This window comes from Scardinius erythrophthalmus, assembly GCF_964197995.2.
Source record: "Scardinius erythrophthalmus genome assembly, chromosome: 2".
In the NCBI taxonomy this organism is placed as follows: domain Eukaryota; kingdom Metazoa; phylum Chordata; class Actinopteri; order Cypriniformes; family Leuciscidae; genus Scardinius; species Scardinius erythrophthalmus.
In genome coordinates, this window is record NC_138222.1 from 19,542,723 (window position 1) to 19,558,638 (window position 15,916).

The following is a 15,916-nucleotide window of genomic DNA, read 5'->3' on the forward strand; positions in this document are numbered from 1 at the left end:
TATAGAAAGTTATCATCAGTTGACTGAATGTATAAGTATGTGCAGTAAAGGAAAATCATTGCACTAGCTGTTGCTTTACAATGGACACAATTAACTCATTCCGTTGGGCAACTTTAGAATGCACTGAAGAATAAACATATAGATAAAGCACTTTTCGGATTGCATTGCACACCAGAACTAACTCCTTCCCATGTTCATTAAAGATATAACATTTATGTTGTTGCATTGCATTGCACAAACGATCTTACACTGTGCATTGAAGAATAACATACAGGCTATTCACTTTATGCATTGCATTGCATTGCACACCAGAACTAACTCCTTCAAATGTTTATTAAAGAGATAACATTTTGCATTGCACAAACGATCTAACGTTGTGCATTGAAGAATAATATAGGCTATGCAATTCTTGCATTGCATTGCACACCAGAACTAAATCATTCCCATTTTCTTTAAAGAGATAAGGTGCAATGATGTATTGCATTGCACAAACGATCTAACGTTGTGCCTTGAAGAGTAACATAGGCCATACATTTGTTGTATTGCATTGCATTGCATTGCACACAAGAACTTACTCCTTCCAATGTTTATTAAAGAGATAACCTGTTGCATTGCATTGCACAAACGATCTAACATATGTTATGCAACATTGCATTGCTTTGCACAAACGATCTAACTGTGCACGAAAGAATAACATTTATGCACTTTTTGCATTGCATTGCACACCAAAACTAACTCCTTCAAATGTTAATTAAAGAGATAACATTTTGCTTTGCATTGCACAAGCGATTTAACGTTGTGTATTGAAGAATAACATATAGGCTATGCACTTTTTGCATTGCATTGCACACCAGAACTAACTCCTTCAAATGTTTATTAAAGAGATAACATTTTGCATTGTATTGCACAAACGATCTAACGTTTGCATTGAAGAGTAACATATAGGCTAAATGCATGCATTGTACATCAGAACTAACTCCTTCCCTTGTTCATTAAAGGGGATAACATGTTGCATTGTATTGCATTGCACAAACGATATAACGCTGTGCACTGAAGAATAAAATATAGGCTATGCACTTTTTGCATTGCATTGCACACCAAAACTAACTCCTTCAAATGTTAATGAAAGAGATAACATTTTGCTTTGCATTGCACAAGCGATTTAACGTTGTGTATTGAAGAATAACATATAGGCTATGCACTTTTTGCATTGCATTGCACTCCAGAACTAACTACTTCCCATGTTTATTAAAGAGATAACATTTTGCATTGCATTGCACAAAAGATCTAATGTTGTGCATTGAAGAATGACATATAGGCTAAATGCATGGATTGTGTTGCATTGCACAGCCGAACTAACTCCTTCCCATGTTCATTAACGACATAACATATGTTATGCACAAACGATCTAACGTTTTGCATTGAAGAGTAACATTGGCTCTTCATTGCATTGCATTGCACACCATAACTTACTTTTCTAACATTTGAAGGAGTTAATTTTGGTGTGCAATGCAATGCAAAAAGTGCATAAATGTTATTATTCAGTGCACAACATTAGATCGTTTCTGCAATGCAATGCAATGCAACATGTTATCTCTTTAGTGAACATGGGAAAGAGTTAGTTCTGTTGTGCAATTCAATGCAATGCAAAAAGTGCATGGTCTATGTTAGATCGTAACGTCACAACGTTAGATCGTTTGCGCAATGCAATGCAAAATGTTATCTCTTCAATTAACATTTGAAGGATTTAGTTCTAATGTGCAATGCAATTCAAAAAGTGCATGGCCTATGTTATCTCTTTAGTAAACATTTGAAGGAGTAAGATCTGGTGTGCAATGCAATGCAATGCCAAAAGTGCATACCCTAAATGTTATTCTTCAATGCACAACGTTAGATCGTTTCTGCAATGCAATGCAATGCAATGCAACGTGTTATCTATTTAATGAACATGGGAAGGAGTTAGTTCTGGTGTGCAATGCAATGCAAAAAGTGCATAAATGTTATTCTTCAGTGCACATCGTTTGATCGTTTGTGCAAAGCAATGCAATGTTGCATAACATATGTTATCTCTTTAATGAACATGTGAAGGAGTTAGTTCGGGTGTGCAGAGCAATACAATGCATGCATTTAGCCTGCATGTTATTCTTCAATGCACAACGTTAGATCGTTTGTGCAATGCAATGCAACATATTATCTCTTTACTGAACATGGTAAGGAGTTTGATCTGGTGTGCAATGCAATGCAATGCAAAAAGTGCATGGCCTATGTTACTCTTAATTGCACAACGTTAGATCGTTTGCGCAATGCAATGCAACAACAGATGTTATTTCTGAACATTAGTTCTGGTGTGCAATGCAAGGATCGAAGTGCATATGTTTTTCTTCAGATCGTTTGTGCAATGCAACAACATATGTTATCTCTTTAATGAACATGGGAATGAATTAGTTGTAGTGTGCAATGCAATGCAATCCAAGAATTGCATAGCCTATATGTTATTGTTCAGTGGACAACGTTAGATCGTTTGTGCAATGCACAAACCACAATTGCATTGCACAAACGATCTATCGTTCTGCATCATTGAAGAAAAAACATATGCACTTCTATCCCTGCATTGCACACCAGAACTAACTCCTTCCCATGTTCATTAAAGAGATAACATCTGTTGTTGCATTGCATTGCACAAACGATCCAACGATGTGCACTGAAGAATAACATTTATACACTTTTGCATTGCATTGCACACCAGAACTAACTCCTTCCCATGTTCATTAAAGAGATAATATTTTGCATTGCATTGCACAAAACGATCGTTTGTCTCAACGATCAATGTTGTGCATTGAAGAATAACATATAGGTTAAATGCATGCATTGTATTGCATTGCCCACCAGAACTAACTCCTTCCCATGTTCATTAAAGAGATAACACATGTTGCATTGCATTGCATTGCATTGCAGAAACGATCTAACGTTGTGCATTGAAGAATAACATTTATGCACTTTTTGCATTGCATTGCATTGCACACTGAAACTAACTCCTTCCCATGGTCAGTAAAGAGATAACATGTTGCATTGCATTGAATTGCATTGCAGAAACGATCTAACGTTGTGCACTGAAGAATAACATTTAGGGTATGCACTTTTGGCATTGCATTGAAGTGCACACCAGATCCTCCTCCTTCAAATGTTTATTAAAGAGATAACATAGGCCATGCACTTTTTGAATTGCATTGCACATTAGAACTAACTCCTTCACATGTTCATTGAAGAGATAACATTTTGCATTGCATTGCAGAAACGATCTAATGTTGTGCACTGAATAACATATAGGTATGGAATAACATAGGTTATGCACTTTTTGCATTGCATTGCATTGCATTGCACACCAGAACTAACTCCTTCAAATGTTAGAAAAGTTAGTTATGGTGTGCAATGCAATGCAATGCAAAAAGTGAAGAGCCAATGTTACTCTTCAATGCAAAACGTTAGATCGTTTGTGCATAACATATGTTATCTCTTTAATGAACATGGGAAGGAGTTAGTTCGGGTGTGCAATGCAATACAATGCATGCATTTAGCCTATATGTTATTCTTCAATGCACAACGTTAGATCGTTTGTGCAATCCAATGCAAAATGTTATCTCTCTAATAAGCATTTGAAGGAGTTAGTGCATGGTCTATGTTACTCTTCAATGCACAACGTTAGATCGTTTGTGCAATGCAATGCAAAATGTTATCTCTTTAATAAACATTTGTAGGAGTTATTTCTGGTGTGCAATGCAATGCAATGCAAAAAGTACATAAATGTTATTCTTCAGTGCACAGCGTTTGATCGTTTTTGCAATGCAATGCAATGCAACATATTATCTCTTTACTGAACATGTTATCTCTTTAATGAACATGGGAAGGAGTTAGTTCTGGTGTGCAATGGAATGCAATGCAAAAAGTGCATAGCCTATATGCTATTCTGCAGTGCAAAAGCGTTAGATCGTTTTTGCAATGCAATGCAATGCAACATATTATCTCTTTACTGAACATGGGAAGGAGTTAGATATAGTGTGCAATGCAATGCAATGCAACAAGTGCATGGTCTATGTTACTCTTCAATGCAAGATGTTAGATCGTTTGTGCAATGCAATGCAACAACACTGCAACTTATCTCTTTAAAGAAAATGGGAATGAGTTAGTTCGGGTTGCATTAAAAAATTTTATGCAAGAATTGCATAGCCTATATTATTCTTCAATGCACACAACGTTAGATCGTTTGTGCAATGCCAAATGTTATCTCTTTAATAAACATGGGAATGAATTAGATCTAGTATGCAATGCAATGCGAAAAGTGCATTATCTATATGTTTAATCTTCATTGCATTCTATCGTTGCCCAACGGAATGAGTTAATTGTGTCCATTGTAAAGCAACACTAGCTGAAGGAAGTGAAGGAAAATCATTGCACTAGCTGTTGCTAATGGACACAATTAACTCATTCCGTTGGGCAACGATAGAGTGCAATGAAGAATAAACATATAGATAATGCACTTTTTCGCATTGCATTGCACACCAGAACTAACTCCTTCCCATGTTCATTAAAGAGATAACATGATGCATTGGATTGCATTGCATTGCAGAAACGATCTAACGTTGTGCACTAAAGAATAACATTTAGGGTATGCACTTTTTGCAATGAATTGCACATTAGAACTAACTCCTTCAAATGTTCATTAAAGAGATAACATTTTGAATTGCATTGCGCAAACGATCTAACATTGTGCATTGAAGAATAACATATAGGCTATGCACGTTTTGCATTGCATGGCATTGCACATCATAACTCCCATGTTCAATAAAGAGATAACATGTTGCATTGCAATGCAAATGCAAATGGTCTATGCTACTCTGCACAAACGAACTAACGTTGTGCATTGAAGAGTAGCATAGACCATGCACTTTTTGCATTGCATTGCACACCAGATCTAACTCCTTCCCATGTTCAGTAAAGAGATAATATGTTGCATTGCATTGCACAAACGAGCAAACGTTATGCATTGAAATGCAATGCAACAACATTGCAACTTATCTCTTTAAAGAAAATGGGAATGAGTTAGTTCTGGTGTGCAATGCAATGCAATAATTGCATAGCCTATATTATTCTTCATTGCACAACGTTAGATCGATTGTGCAATGCAATGCAAAATGTTATCTCTTTAATAAACATTTGAAGGAGTTAGTTCTGGTGTGCAATGCAAAACGTGCATAAATGTTATTCTTCAGTGCACAGCGTTAAATCGTTTGTGCAATGCAATGCAACTTGTTATCCTTTTAATGAACATGGGAAGGAGTTAGTTCTGGTGTGCAATGCAATGCAATGCAAGAAGTGCATAGAGTATGTTACTCTTCAATGCACAACGTTAGATCGTTTGTGCAAAGCAATGCAATGTTGTATAACATAAGTTTGCTCGTTTGTGCAATGCAATGCAATGCAACATATTATCTCTTTACTAAACGTGGGAAGGAGTTAGATCTGATGTGCAATGCAATGCAAAAAGTGCATGGTCTATGCTACTTTTCAATGCACAGCGTTAAATCTTTTGTGCAATGCAATGCAATGCGACTTGTTATCTTTTTAATGAACATGGGAAGGAGTTAGTTCTGGTGTGCAATGCAATGGCAATGCAAAAAGTGCATAAATGTTATTCTTCAGTGCACAACGTTAGATCGTTTGTGCAATGCAATGCAACTTGTCATTCCTTTAATGAACATGGGAAGGAGTTAGATCTGGTGTGCAATGCAATGCAAAAAGTGCATAGACATTTACTCTTCAATGCACAACGTTAGATCGTTTGTGCAATGCAAAATGTTATCTCTTTTAATAAACATTAAAGCACAAAAACTTTCTGCATTGCATTGCACAAACGATCTAACGTTGTGCACTGAATTATAACATTTAGGGTATGCACTTTTTGCACTGCATTGCATTGCACAACAGATCTAACTCCTTCCCATGTTCAGTAAAGAGATAAAATGTTGCATTACATTGCACAATCGATCTAACGTTGTGCATTGAAGAGTAACATATAGGCTATGCACTTTTTGCATTGCATTGCATTGCATTGCACACCAGAACTAACTCCTTCACATGCTCATTAAAGAGAAAACATGTTTCATTGCATTGCACGACAGAACCAACTCCTTCCCACGTTCATTAAAGAGATAACATGTTGCATTGCATTGCACAAACGATCTAACGTTGTGCATTGAAGAATAGCATATAGGCTCTTTACTTTTTGAATTGTATTGCATTGCACACCATAACTAACTCAACCCGATGTTCATTAAATAGATAATGTTTGTTGTCGCATTCAACGATCTAACGGTTGTGCATTGAAGAATAACGTATAGGCTATGCACTTGTGCACTTAAATACCAGTTCAAAAAAGGTGGTCTGTTATAGTCAGACAGACAGACAGACAGACAGACAGACAGACAGACAGACAGACAGACAGACAGACAGAAAGATATGGTCAGAAAGATAGATAGACAGATAGATTAGATAGATAGATAGATAGATAAATAGATAGATAGATAGATAAATAGATAGATAGATAGATAGATAGATAGATAGATAGATAGATAGATAGATAGATAGATAGATAGATAGATAGATAGATAGATAGATGTTTCTAGTACATCTTAAATATAGAGCTCATGACAAATAAGAGTTCCAGATGGACAAATTTAATGTGGAATAACAATATCTTAAAAGAAACGAGAGAGTGTCAAACTTTGAAGTAGGATTAAAGTTTTAATTAGTTGTAAAGCTTGAAGTGTAAAGCTTGTTCTCATACACAGATATGGCCTATTTATGAAGGAAATTCGTGCATTTATTTGTCATTTAAACTGATGCAAACAGGGAAAGAGAGTAGAAAACACTTATTATCCTGTCGCCCCCTCTAGTGGACAGCATTGAGTATTACGGCCTTCATTGCTCAGAGAACGCAAGTCAATGGATTTTTTGGGAAAGTAAGTCTGACCAGTGAGAAAAGATTCAGACCAGTTTGAGCTGAGTTCGGTGAAGCATTAAAGGCGGAGTAAATTTCTCATAATAATATTACATAATGTTTAAATATATGCTTGCTTTCTCAAGCCAAAATAATAAAGAAAACTCAGAGAACCATCGACCAATTCAGTATGTAATAAAAGTGTACAAAAAACCCATTGCGGTACTTGTACTTTTTGTATTTGTAGTTTTTTGTAATTGTACTTTTTCGTTCATTCATTATTCTATTTCGGAATGAAAGATGAAATTTAAAAAAGGGTGCAGCTTGGTTTTTTGTTTAAAAGAAAAAAAGCAGAAATGGCTGTATTTTGTTTTCCAAATGTATTGTTGTCATCAAATAATAGTATAAGAAAATTGGACGACATTTCCGATCGTTTTTTAATTTGTAATATTTATTTGTACATCAAGGCGACATCTAGTGTGGTCCGTGTACAATCAGGGTATCTTCCGTCCATTTCATTTCCTATTTGAAATGAAATAAGCAGAAACGAGAAACGGCGCCTTTATTCGTTTTTTCATTTTTTCCAAAAAACGAAAAAACGAGATTTCGGCTTGATTTTTCGTTTTTTAGTTCACAGGCAAAAAACGAATAAATGACTTCAAAATTCGTTTTGCACATGTGGACGGTCATGAGGCGCCCCTGTCAGCCGATTGGTCAAGAAAATCTGAGCATGTGACGTCATCGGTAGTTCCCCAGGTTTATTCAACAAAATAACAGTCCTATGGCTCTGCGTACCGCATATTAAACTGTTCAGGGCAGGTCCTGGGCTTACTTATGTGCAACTTAACGCGTTTCAGAGAAATATTTATATATCAGAAATATTAAATATGAATCTGCACCCAGACGGTTTTATAAGCCTAAATCTGTCTGGTGCTGCGCTATAGCAGCGCAGCGGGTGAAGCAATGTTCAGTCAAGTGCATACGCAGCAGTCATAACTCTTCTTTTAGACAATACGCTCAGTTTTGGACAAGGGTTGGTTATTGCAAATACTGTAATGCAAAACTGCTGATGGTGGTGGGTACCGCGATGATGGTAAATAAAATTGTACTGTAACTGTAGCCGCGAGAGTGAGACAGCGAGATGATTGACAGGACAATAGGATAGCGGAGGGAAAAGCTCAAGATTTTGTTAGTAAAAAAATATTTATTTGTTTAATATAAGTGAGTTTGTCTTTGAAAACAACAACAAAAAGGTGAAATAACAGTGTGATCACAAAACTGAGCTTTCGTTTTAAAGGGAAAATTTTCAAATAGGCTATATTTTATTTATTTGTTAGCCTATGCTGTTGTTATTCCGTCTTAATCGTTTTGTTTATTCAAGTTTAATACTATGCAGGAGTTTTTTTTTATTGTAGCCTACTATTTTATTGTTGTTGTGTTTTCATTAAAAAATAACAATGAACCGCATTCGTTTGAAAGGTTAATCCATAGGTCTTTCATTTACTTGTGTTATCTCATCCGTCTTATTAGCTTTGTTAATAACGAATAGGCTAATGTTAATTAAAATTGTTCAAAGAGTGGAGGAAGATGTTGTCAAACATTAAAAAAATCTAAAATAAGCGCTATATGCTGAACCCTCGTGCACTGTTCGATTTCCGTATAGCCTACTTACGGAGCGGGTCAAATTGACAAATTGGTCAAATTGTTTTTTTTTTAACCATTTTTAAAACCGTTTTCTTTTTATAAACAGTAGCCTATAGGCCTACTGACTTTTTTTTGCATATTTTTCTTTTTACGTTTTAATTTTTTCTTATACATTTTATGCTTATAACATCATAACTGAACAATTAAATGTAGCTGTATAATGAAAATAATGTTTACTTTTCCTAACTTGCCCTATAGACATAGTTCCCTAGTTTCCCTAGTTTCATTCATTTTCTGTATCTTCAACAACATTTCCCTCAATCTCTGAAGCATCCTCTAACTCGGAAACATCTTCTTATCAGTATCATCAAAAACCTGTGAAATTACTTATTTAAATGTCAATCTTTGGGAGCTCATTTTTCCTGCTGTCTATGCCAAAGTCTTGTGCGACACTAAGCAAAATTGTGGGAAAGCTCATTATTCACTCATATGGGAGTGAGAAACAAAACATAACAAAAACATACATCAAATAAATGTTTTATTTATTTATTTATTGGCTCTGTAAAGCTGCCTTTGAAAATCATAAAAGGTTAAAACTAGGTATTTCAGATATCTTGAATATAGAAATGAGAGCTTATTTGTTATCAAGCATGTTATCATCAGCAACTTTGCATGCATGATCATGACGATAAATGAAAAAAAGTCACAAAATACCAACAAACAAAGGTTTAATATTATTTCAGGTAGATTGAAACAATAAATGATGGCTCATTTTTACCATCTGTGGCTGACAAAATATTTTTCTGTATTAAAATAAGTGGAAAAGCTAATTTTAGCTTCATAAGGTTGTAAAAAACCCAAAATAACAAAATATAACCAAGCAATTTTATTATTTTGGGTCAGTAGCCTACAGTTGCATTAGAGCGTTAAAAGGTTTGGGTCAAATTGACCCGTGAACATCAGGAACGTAGCCTACTATAGCCTAGTAATTTTGTTTGTATAGGCTATGTCAAAACACATCAGCATGTTGAAACTTTGCATGTTCGTCATGATAAATGAGAAAAAGTCACAAAATATCAAGAAAAAAAACATAGGTTAACCAGTATTTCCAACAACTAGAAAGGGTTCTTTCACACCTGCTTCATTTAGTTCTGTTGAATCGCACTAGAGTTCGTTTTCCCCCTTGGTGCGGTTCGTTTGGGGTCCGTGTACGTTTTGATAGTTTGTTTTCCAATTTTCAAGCAAATCTGAGCATGTGACGTCATCAGTTGTTGCTCAGGTCAGGGTCTGTTCAACAAAATAATAGTCCTTTACTATGGCTTCAGATTCTTAAACTGTACAGGGCAGGTCCGGGCTTTCTTCTGTGCAACTTTACGCGTTTCACAGAAATCTTTACATCAGAAATATTAATTATTAGTCTGCCACCAGCCTGTTTTATTTAGCTGTGTGTGGTGAAGCTGTGCTTGACAGCGCTGAGCGGGAGAGGCTCACTGACCAATGTTCAGATCAGCAGTCAGAACTTTTCTTTTAGACGCTCCGTTTTGCCACGGGATGGTGATTGCAAATACTGTAATGCCAATCGGCCGAGGGTGGGTACCGATGATGGTGAAATACATTTTTACTGAAACTGTAATCATATCCGCGACCCGTGAGAATGAGACAGATGCAATCATCTGTCTCATTCTCACGGGTCGCGGATATGATTACAGTTTCAGTAAAAATGTATTTCACCATCGATCACCTATTTCACCATTCACAGGACGATAGCGGAGGCAATTAAAGGCGCAAGAGAACGTCTCGGTTACGGATGTCCTCGTTACGTCGGATGACGACGAATGGGGTTTTGCTTAGAAATCCTATCATCTTCGAGTATATAAAACGAGCCAATGGCAATGAAATGCCATGGGTCTGTGGAATTTGCATAGCGTAACTCTGCCCCACCCTGGGGGTATATAAGGAAGTGCGCTGGCAACATGCAGATATGTCTTCGCTGAGGAGCCGAGACTGAACTCAGGCGTTCCAGCGGTACAGCGGAAGTGGCAGGGAGACGTAACGTCTCCGTTCCCTACTCAGGGAACGAGGGTTACATCCGTAACCGAGACGTTCCCTTTCGTTGTTACTCCGAGTTATGTCGGATGACGACGAATGGGGTTCCCAGTGTAATCACACCACCTCTCGACTGTCTTCCAGTCTTCCAGGTGGAATATTTCAACCCCAGGGGTGGCAAGGTGGCTTGCCAAGGGAAAGACACATGCTCAAAGAGGCTTACAGTGGAATACACATGTGGGGGTCGCCCGGAGGGGAACCATGCACATGGAGGCACCTAGCCAAGCGCGAAAGCTGCCGGTGGCATAACTCTGGCGTTGACGTCGTCAGTGCTGGAGGAGACTCAGGGCTTATCAGGCTCACCTGAGGAGAATATCGCATGTATCCCGTCCGTGGAGAGGAATGGCGAGCAAGCGAAGACACCTGAGCAGAATCTCTTACCGGCTAGTTGAAGTGAGTACATGAGAAGAAACTGGCTCCACTCGGAGATTATAGAATCTCGCAAATGTGTTAGGTGTCACCCAGCCTGCAGCTCTGCAGATGTCTGTTAGCGAGGCGCCATGCGCTAGAGCCCAAGAGGATGCCACACTCCGGGTGGAGTGGGCCGTCACACCAACGGGGCATGGTCGATCTTGCTGCTGGTATGCCAAAGCAATGGCGTCCACTATCCAGTGAGACAACCTTTGCTTGGAGAGAGCCTTTCCCTTCAGCTTCCCACCATGACAGACAAAGAGCTGGTCTGAGGTCCTGAAACACTGCGTTCTGTCTACGTAAGCACGGAGGACGCGTACTGGACAGAGCAGTGCCAAGGCTGGGTCTGCCTCCTCCAAAGGCAGCGCTTGCAGGTTCACCACCTGGTCTCGAAAGGGTGTGGTGGGAACCTTGGGCACATATCCAGGCCGGGGTCTCAGGATCACGTGAGAGTTAGCCGGCCCGAATTCCAGGCACGCCTCGTCAACCGAAAATGCCTGATTGATGTGCGGCAATGGCGGCAACATACACTTTCAGGGTGGAGGGAGACAGCCTACGCTCCAACCCTTCTTGCAGGAAGGAAAGCACGACACTGATGGGGCATTTCGTGGGTTCTAGATTTTTAGAAGAACACCAGTTGACGAAGAGGTTCCACTTCAACGAATAGGCATGTCTCGTGGACAATGCTCTAGCGGAAGTGATGGTAGCCACCACCGCTGGTGGTAGGATACTCAAACCTGCCTCATCCCGTCCAGGAGCCACACGTGGAGGTTCCAAAGATCGGGACGAGGGTGCCATAAGGTGCCCCGTCCCTGAGAAAGCAGGTCCTTCCTCAGAGGAATTGGCCAGGGAGGTGCTGTCGCGAGGAGTACTAGTTCTGAGAACCAGGTGCGGTTGGGCCAATATGGGGCAACCAAAATTACCTGCTCCTCGTCCTCCCTGATCTTGCCCAAGGTCTGCGCAAGAAGGCTCACTGGGGGAAACGCATACTTGCGGAGGCCCCGCGGCCAGCTGTGCGCCAGTGCATCCGTGCCGAGTGTGCCCTCGGTCAGGGAATAATACAGGTCGCAGTGGGACGAGTCGTGGGAGGCAAACAGGTCTACCTGTGCATCCCCGAACTGATCCCAAATCAGCTGAACCGTCTGAGGATGGAGTCGCCAATCTCCAGCGAGAGGCCGAAGCCGAGACAGCTCGTCGGCCGCCTGGTTCAGGTCTCCCGGGATATAAATGGCACAAAGCGACCTCAGATGCTTCTGACTCCATATGAGGAGGTGGCGGGCGAGTTGTGACATACGGCGGGAGCACAGACCACCTTGACGGTTGATGTACGCTACAGTTGCTGTATGTCCGATCGGACCAGTACGTGTTGACCCCTGAGCAACGCATGGAAGCGGTGCAGGGCAAGACGTACAGCCAACAACTCGAGGCAATTGACATGCCAAAGGCGCTGGGGTCCTGTCCAGGAGCCCGCGGCCGCATGTCCATTGCACATGGCGCCCCAGCCCGTGGTGGAGGCATCTGTTGACACAACAACATGCCTGGACACTCGTTCCAAGGGCACTCCGGCCCGAAGAAAACTGAGGTTCGACCACGGGGTGAAGGTCTGACGGCAGGTCGGAGTCACTGGAACTCGGAGCGTGCCGTGGTGCCATGCCCACCTCGGGACTCGATCGCGAAGCCAAAGCTGAAGTGGTCTCATATGAAGCAACCCGAGCGGCGTGACAGCCGCTGCGGATGCCATATGCCCCAGGAGCCTCTGAAATAGTTTCAGTGGGACCACACTCTTGCCCTCGAACTGACGAAGGCAAGTCAGCAGTGATTGCGCGTGCTCACTCGTAAGCTGCGCGCACATGGCGACCGAGTCGATCTCCATACCGAGAAAAGAGATCCTCTGCACGGGGCAGAGTTTGGTCGTGAGCATCTTGAACGGCATCCTGTGAAGGGAGCGGTTCAAGACGCGCAAGTCGAGGATTGGCCGTAACCCACCGGATTTCTTCGGTACAATGAAGTAAGGGCTGTAAAAGCCGGACCTCATTTCGGCTGGAGGGACAGTCTCGATCGCACCCTTCGCCAGTAAGGTAGCGACCTCCGCTCTCATAACCGGGGCATTACCACTGACTATAGTGAAGCGGACTCCCCTGAAGCGGGGAGGAGACCGCGTGAACTGAATCGCGTAGCCGAGCCTGATGGTCCTCGCAACCCAGCGGGACAGCCTGGGAAGCTCTAACCAGGCTTCCAGGAACTGTACCAGCGGGGTCATACGGACCACAGACGTACCCTCGTTGGTGCAGCGAGGCGTAATGACCGGTCCAGGCGTGGGTGGCATAGCGGCCCGGTGCGGGGGCACAGTCATTAGCCGCGTCCTGCCAGAGGAGGCCAGGGGAGGACCAGCGTCCCACTGGGGCGTGCTCTGGCAGGGAACTGGCGGCAGAGGGGGACGAGAGTGGCGAGGCTCGTGAGCGGCGCGCACTGTCATCCGGACACTCTGTGTGCTCAGAGATGGGGGAGTGAGTTCTTTCTTTGACCACAAAAGAGTGCTGCCCGTCGTGGGACGAGCAGCGGGGTGGGAAAAACCAAGGATTCTCCCCCGGCCCTCCACTGGGGGAAGGAGCGGCCCTGCTACCGGCTCCTGGGAAGAACTCAACGCCATCTCTGAGCAGCCCGTCTCAGGAGCGCCGCTTGGCCTAGCGTTTAGCGGGGCACGGGGCGGGAGAGGGCTGTGGCGCCTTCCTACGGCGTCCTCCACGACGCGACCCGGATGGAGGCTGCTGCTGGGGCCGTGCGGGAGGGGCGGGAGCTGTAGAAGGGCGCCCTCGGCGGCAAACAGACTGAGGCACCTGTGCCGACGGCTGGGTGGAGGCAGCAGCTGGCCGTCGGGGCAGGACATGTCTGAGAGCCTCAGTCTGCTTCTGGGTGGTCGAGAACTGCTGGGCAAAGTCCTCAACCGCACCGCCGAAGAGGCCAGCCTGGGATATGGGAGTGTCGAGGAACCGGGTCCGCTCGGCCTCACGCATATCGGCCAGGTTGAGCCACAGATGTCTCTCCTGGACCACGCATTTCACAGAAATCTTTACATCAGAAATATTAATTATTAGGATCAATCTGCCACCAGCCTGTTTTATTTAGCTGTGTGTGGTGAAGCTGCGCTTGACAACGCCGAGCGGGAGAGGCTCACTGACCAATGTTCAGATCAGCAGTCAGAACTTTTCTTTTAGACGCTCCGTTTTGCCACGGGATGGTGATTGCAAATACTGTAATGCCAATTGGATGAGGGTGGGTACCGATGATGGTGAAATACATTTTTACTGAAACTGTAATCATATCCGCGACCCGCAAGAATGAGACAGATGATTGACAGGACGATAGCGGAGGCAATTAAAGGCGCAAGATAACTTCTGTTAACAAAAACATAAATAAAAAAGTGTTTAATATAAGTGACTTTGTCTTTGTTTTGTTGTTTTTGTTGTTTTTAATCAAATAATTGTGAACCACAAACTGAGCCTTCGTTTTAAAGGGCAATTTCCAAATATATTTTATTTAGGCTATTTCTTATAATATGGGTATTTTATAATACAGCATAAATAAAAACAAATACACGTAATATGTATGCCTATAGGCAAAACACTACAGTTTTTTGGTTTTGTTTGTATGAACTTCTATCCCCAACCATATTTCTTCATGGGCTCCACGAGCTCAGCACCCCTACTTCCCACTGTAATTAACAGTATGCTGACCCAGTTTATATGTAAAATCTTTGGTATATGTAATCTATATGTAATATCTAAAAACACTTTACAGTGTGATGGAAATAAACTTTTCTTAAAGCGTCTTGTATATCACCACAGATTTATTGACACCCTTCTATCTGTGTTAAATACTGTATACTGTAATAGACAATTGTCCTGCAGAATGAGCTGAAAACGTGCTGTAAATTTCCACCAAGAAGAGTTCCAAAATGCTTTGAAAATCTTAATTGATCCTGTTTGAGTTCATGCTTAATAGTTTGCCTTACTGTTCTCTGAATTAACACAAAGTAGTTATTAGTAAAAATGGGGGAAACTGGATCAAGTTCCTGTGAAATCAATGAATGTTCTTGATGGCATGCATTGTTTCTCGTTTTGTTGTTTCATACAGCCAGGACTGAACTTCCATTTGGGTTCCACCAGTAAGTGATCCTGCCTTTATATGTGTGTGTATATATATATATATATATATAATTTTTTTTTCATGGTATAATTATGTAATCTGCTCATTGTGAGCCTAAATGAGTAAATTGTCAAGTCGAGTCAAGTGTATTTGTATAGCGCTTTTCACAATACAGATTGTATCAAAGCAGCTTCACAGTATTAAATTAAAATAATACAACAAGGTTTGTTTGTAATGGAATTTATTGATTGATAAAATTAAAATTAAATATCCCCAAAATATCCCCAACTGAGCAAGCCAAAGGCAACAGTGGCAAGGAACCGAAAAACTCCATCAGGTGACCTAATGGTGTCCTAAAACTCCATCAGGTGACCTAATGGAGAAAAAAAAAAAACCTTGGGAGAACCCAGGCTCAGTCGGGGGCCAGGTCTCCTCTGGCGTTTATGAACTAGAGACCGGATTTAACTGTAAGATTAAAAGTATTATATGAATGCCTGGCTGAAGAGATGCGTCTTTAATCTAGTTTTAAACTGGGAGAGCGAGTCTGAGCAACGAACAGTATCAGGAAGACTATTCCAGAGTTTTGGAGCTAAATGTGAAAATGCTCTCCCTCCT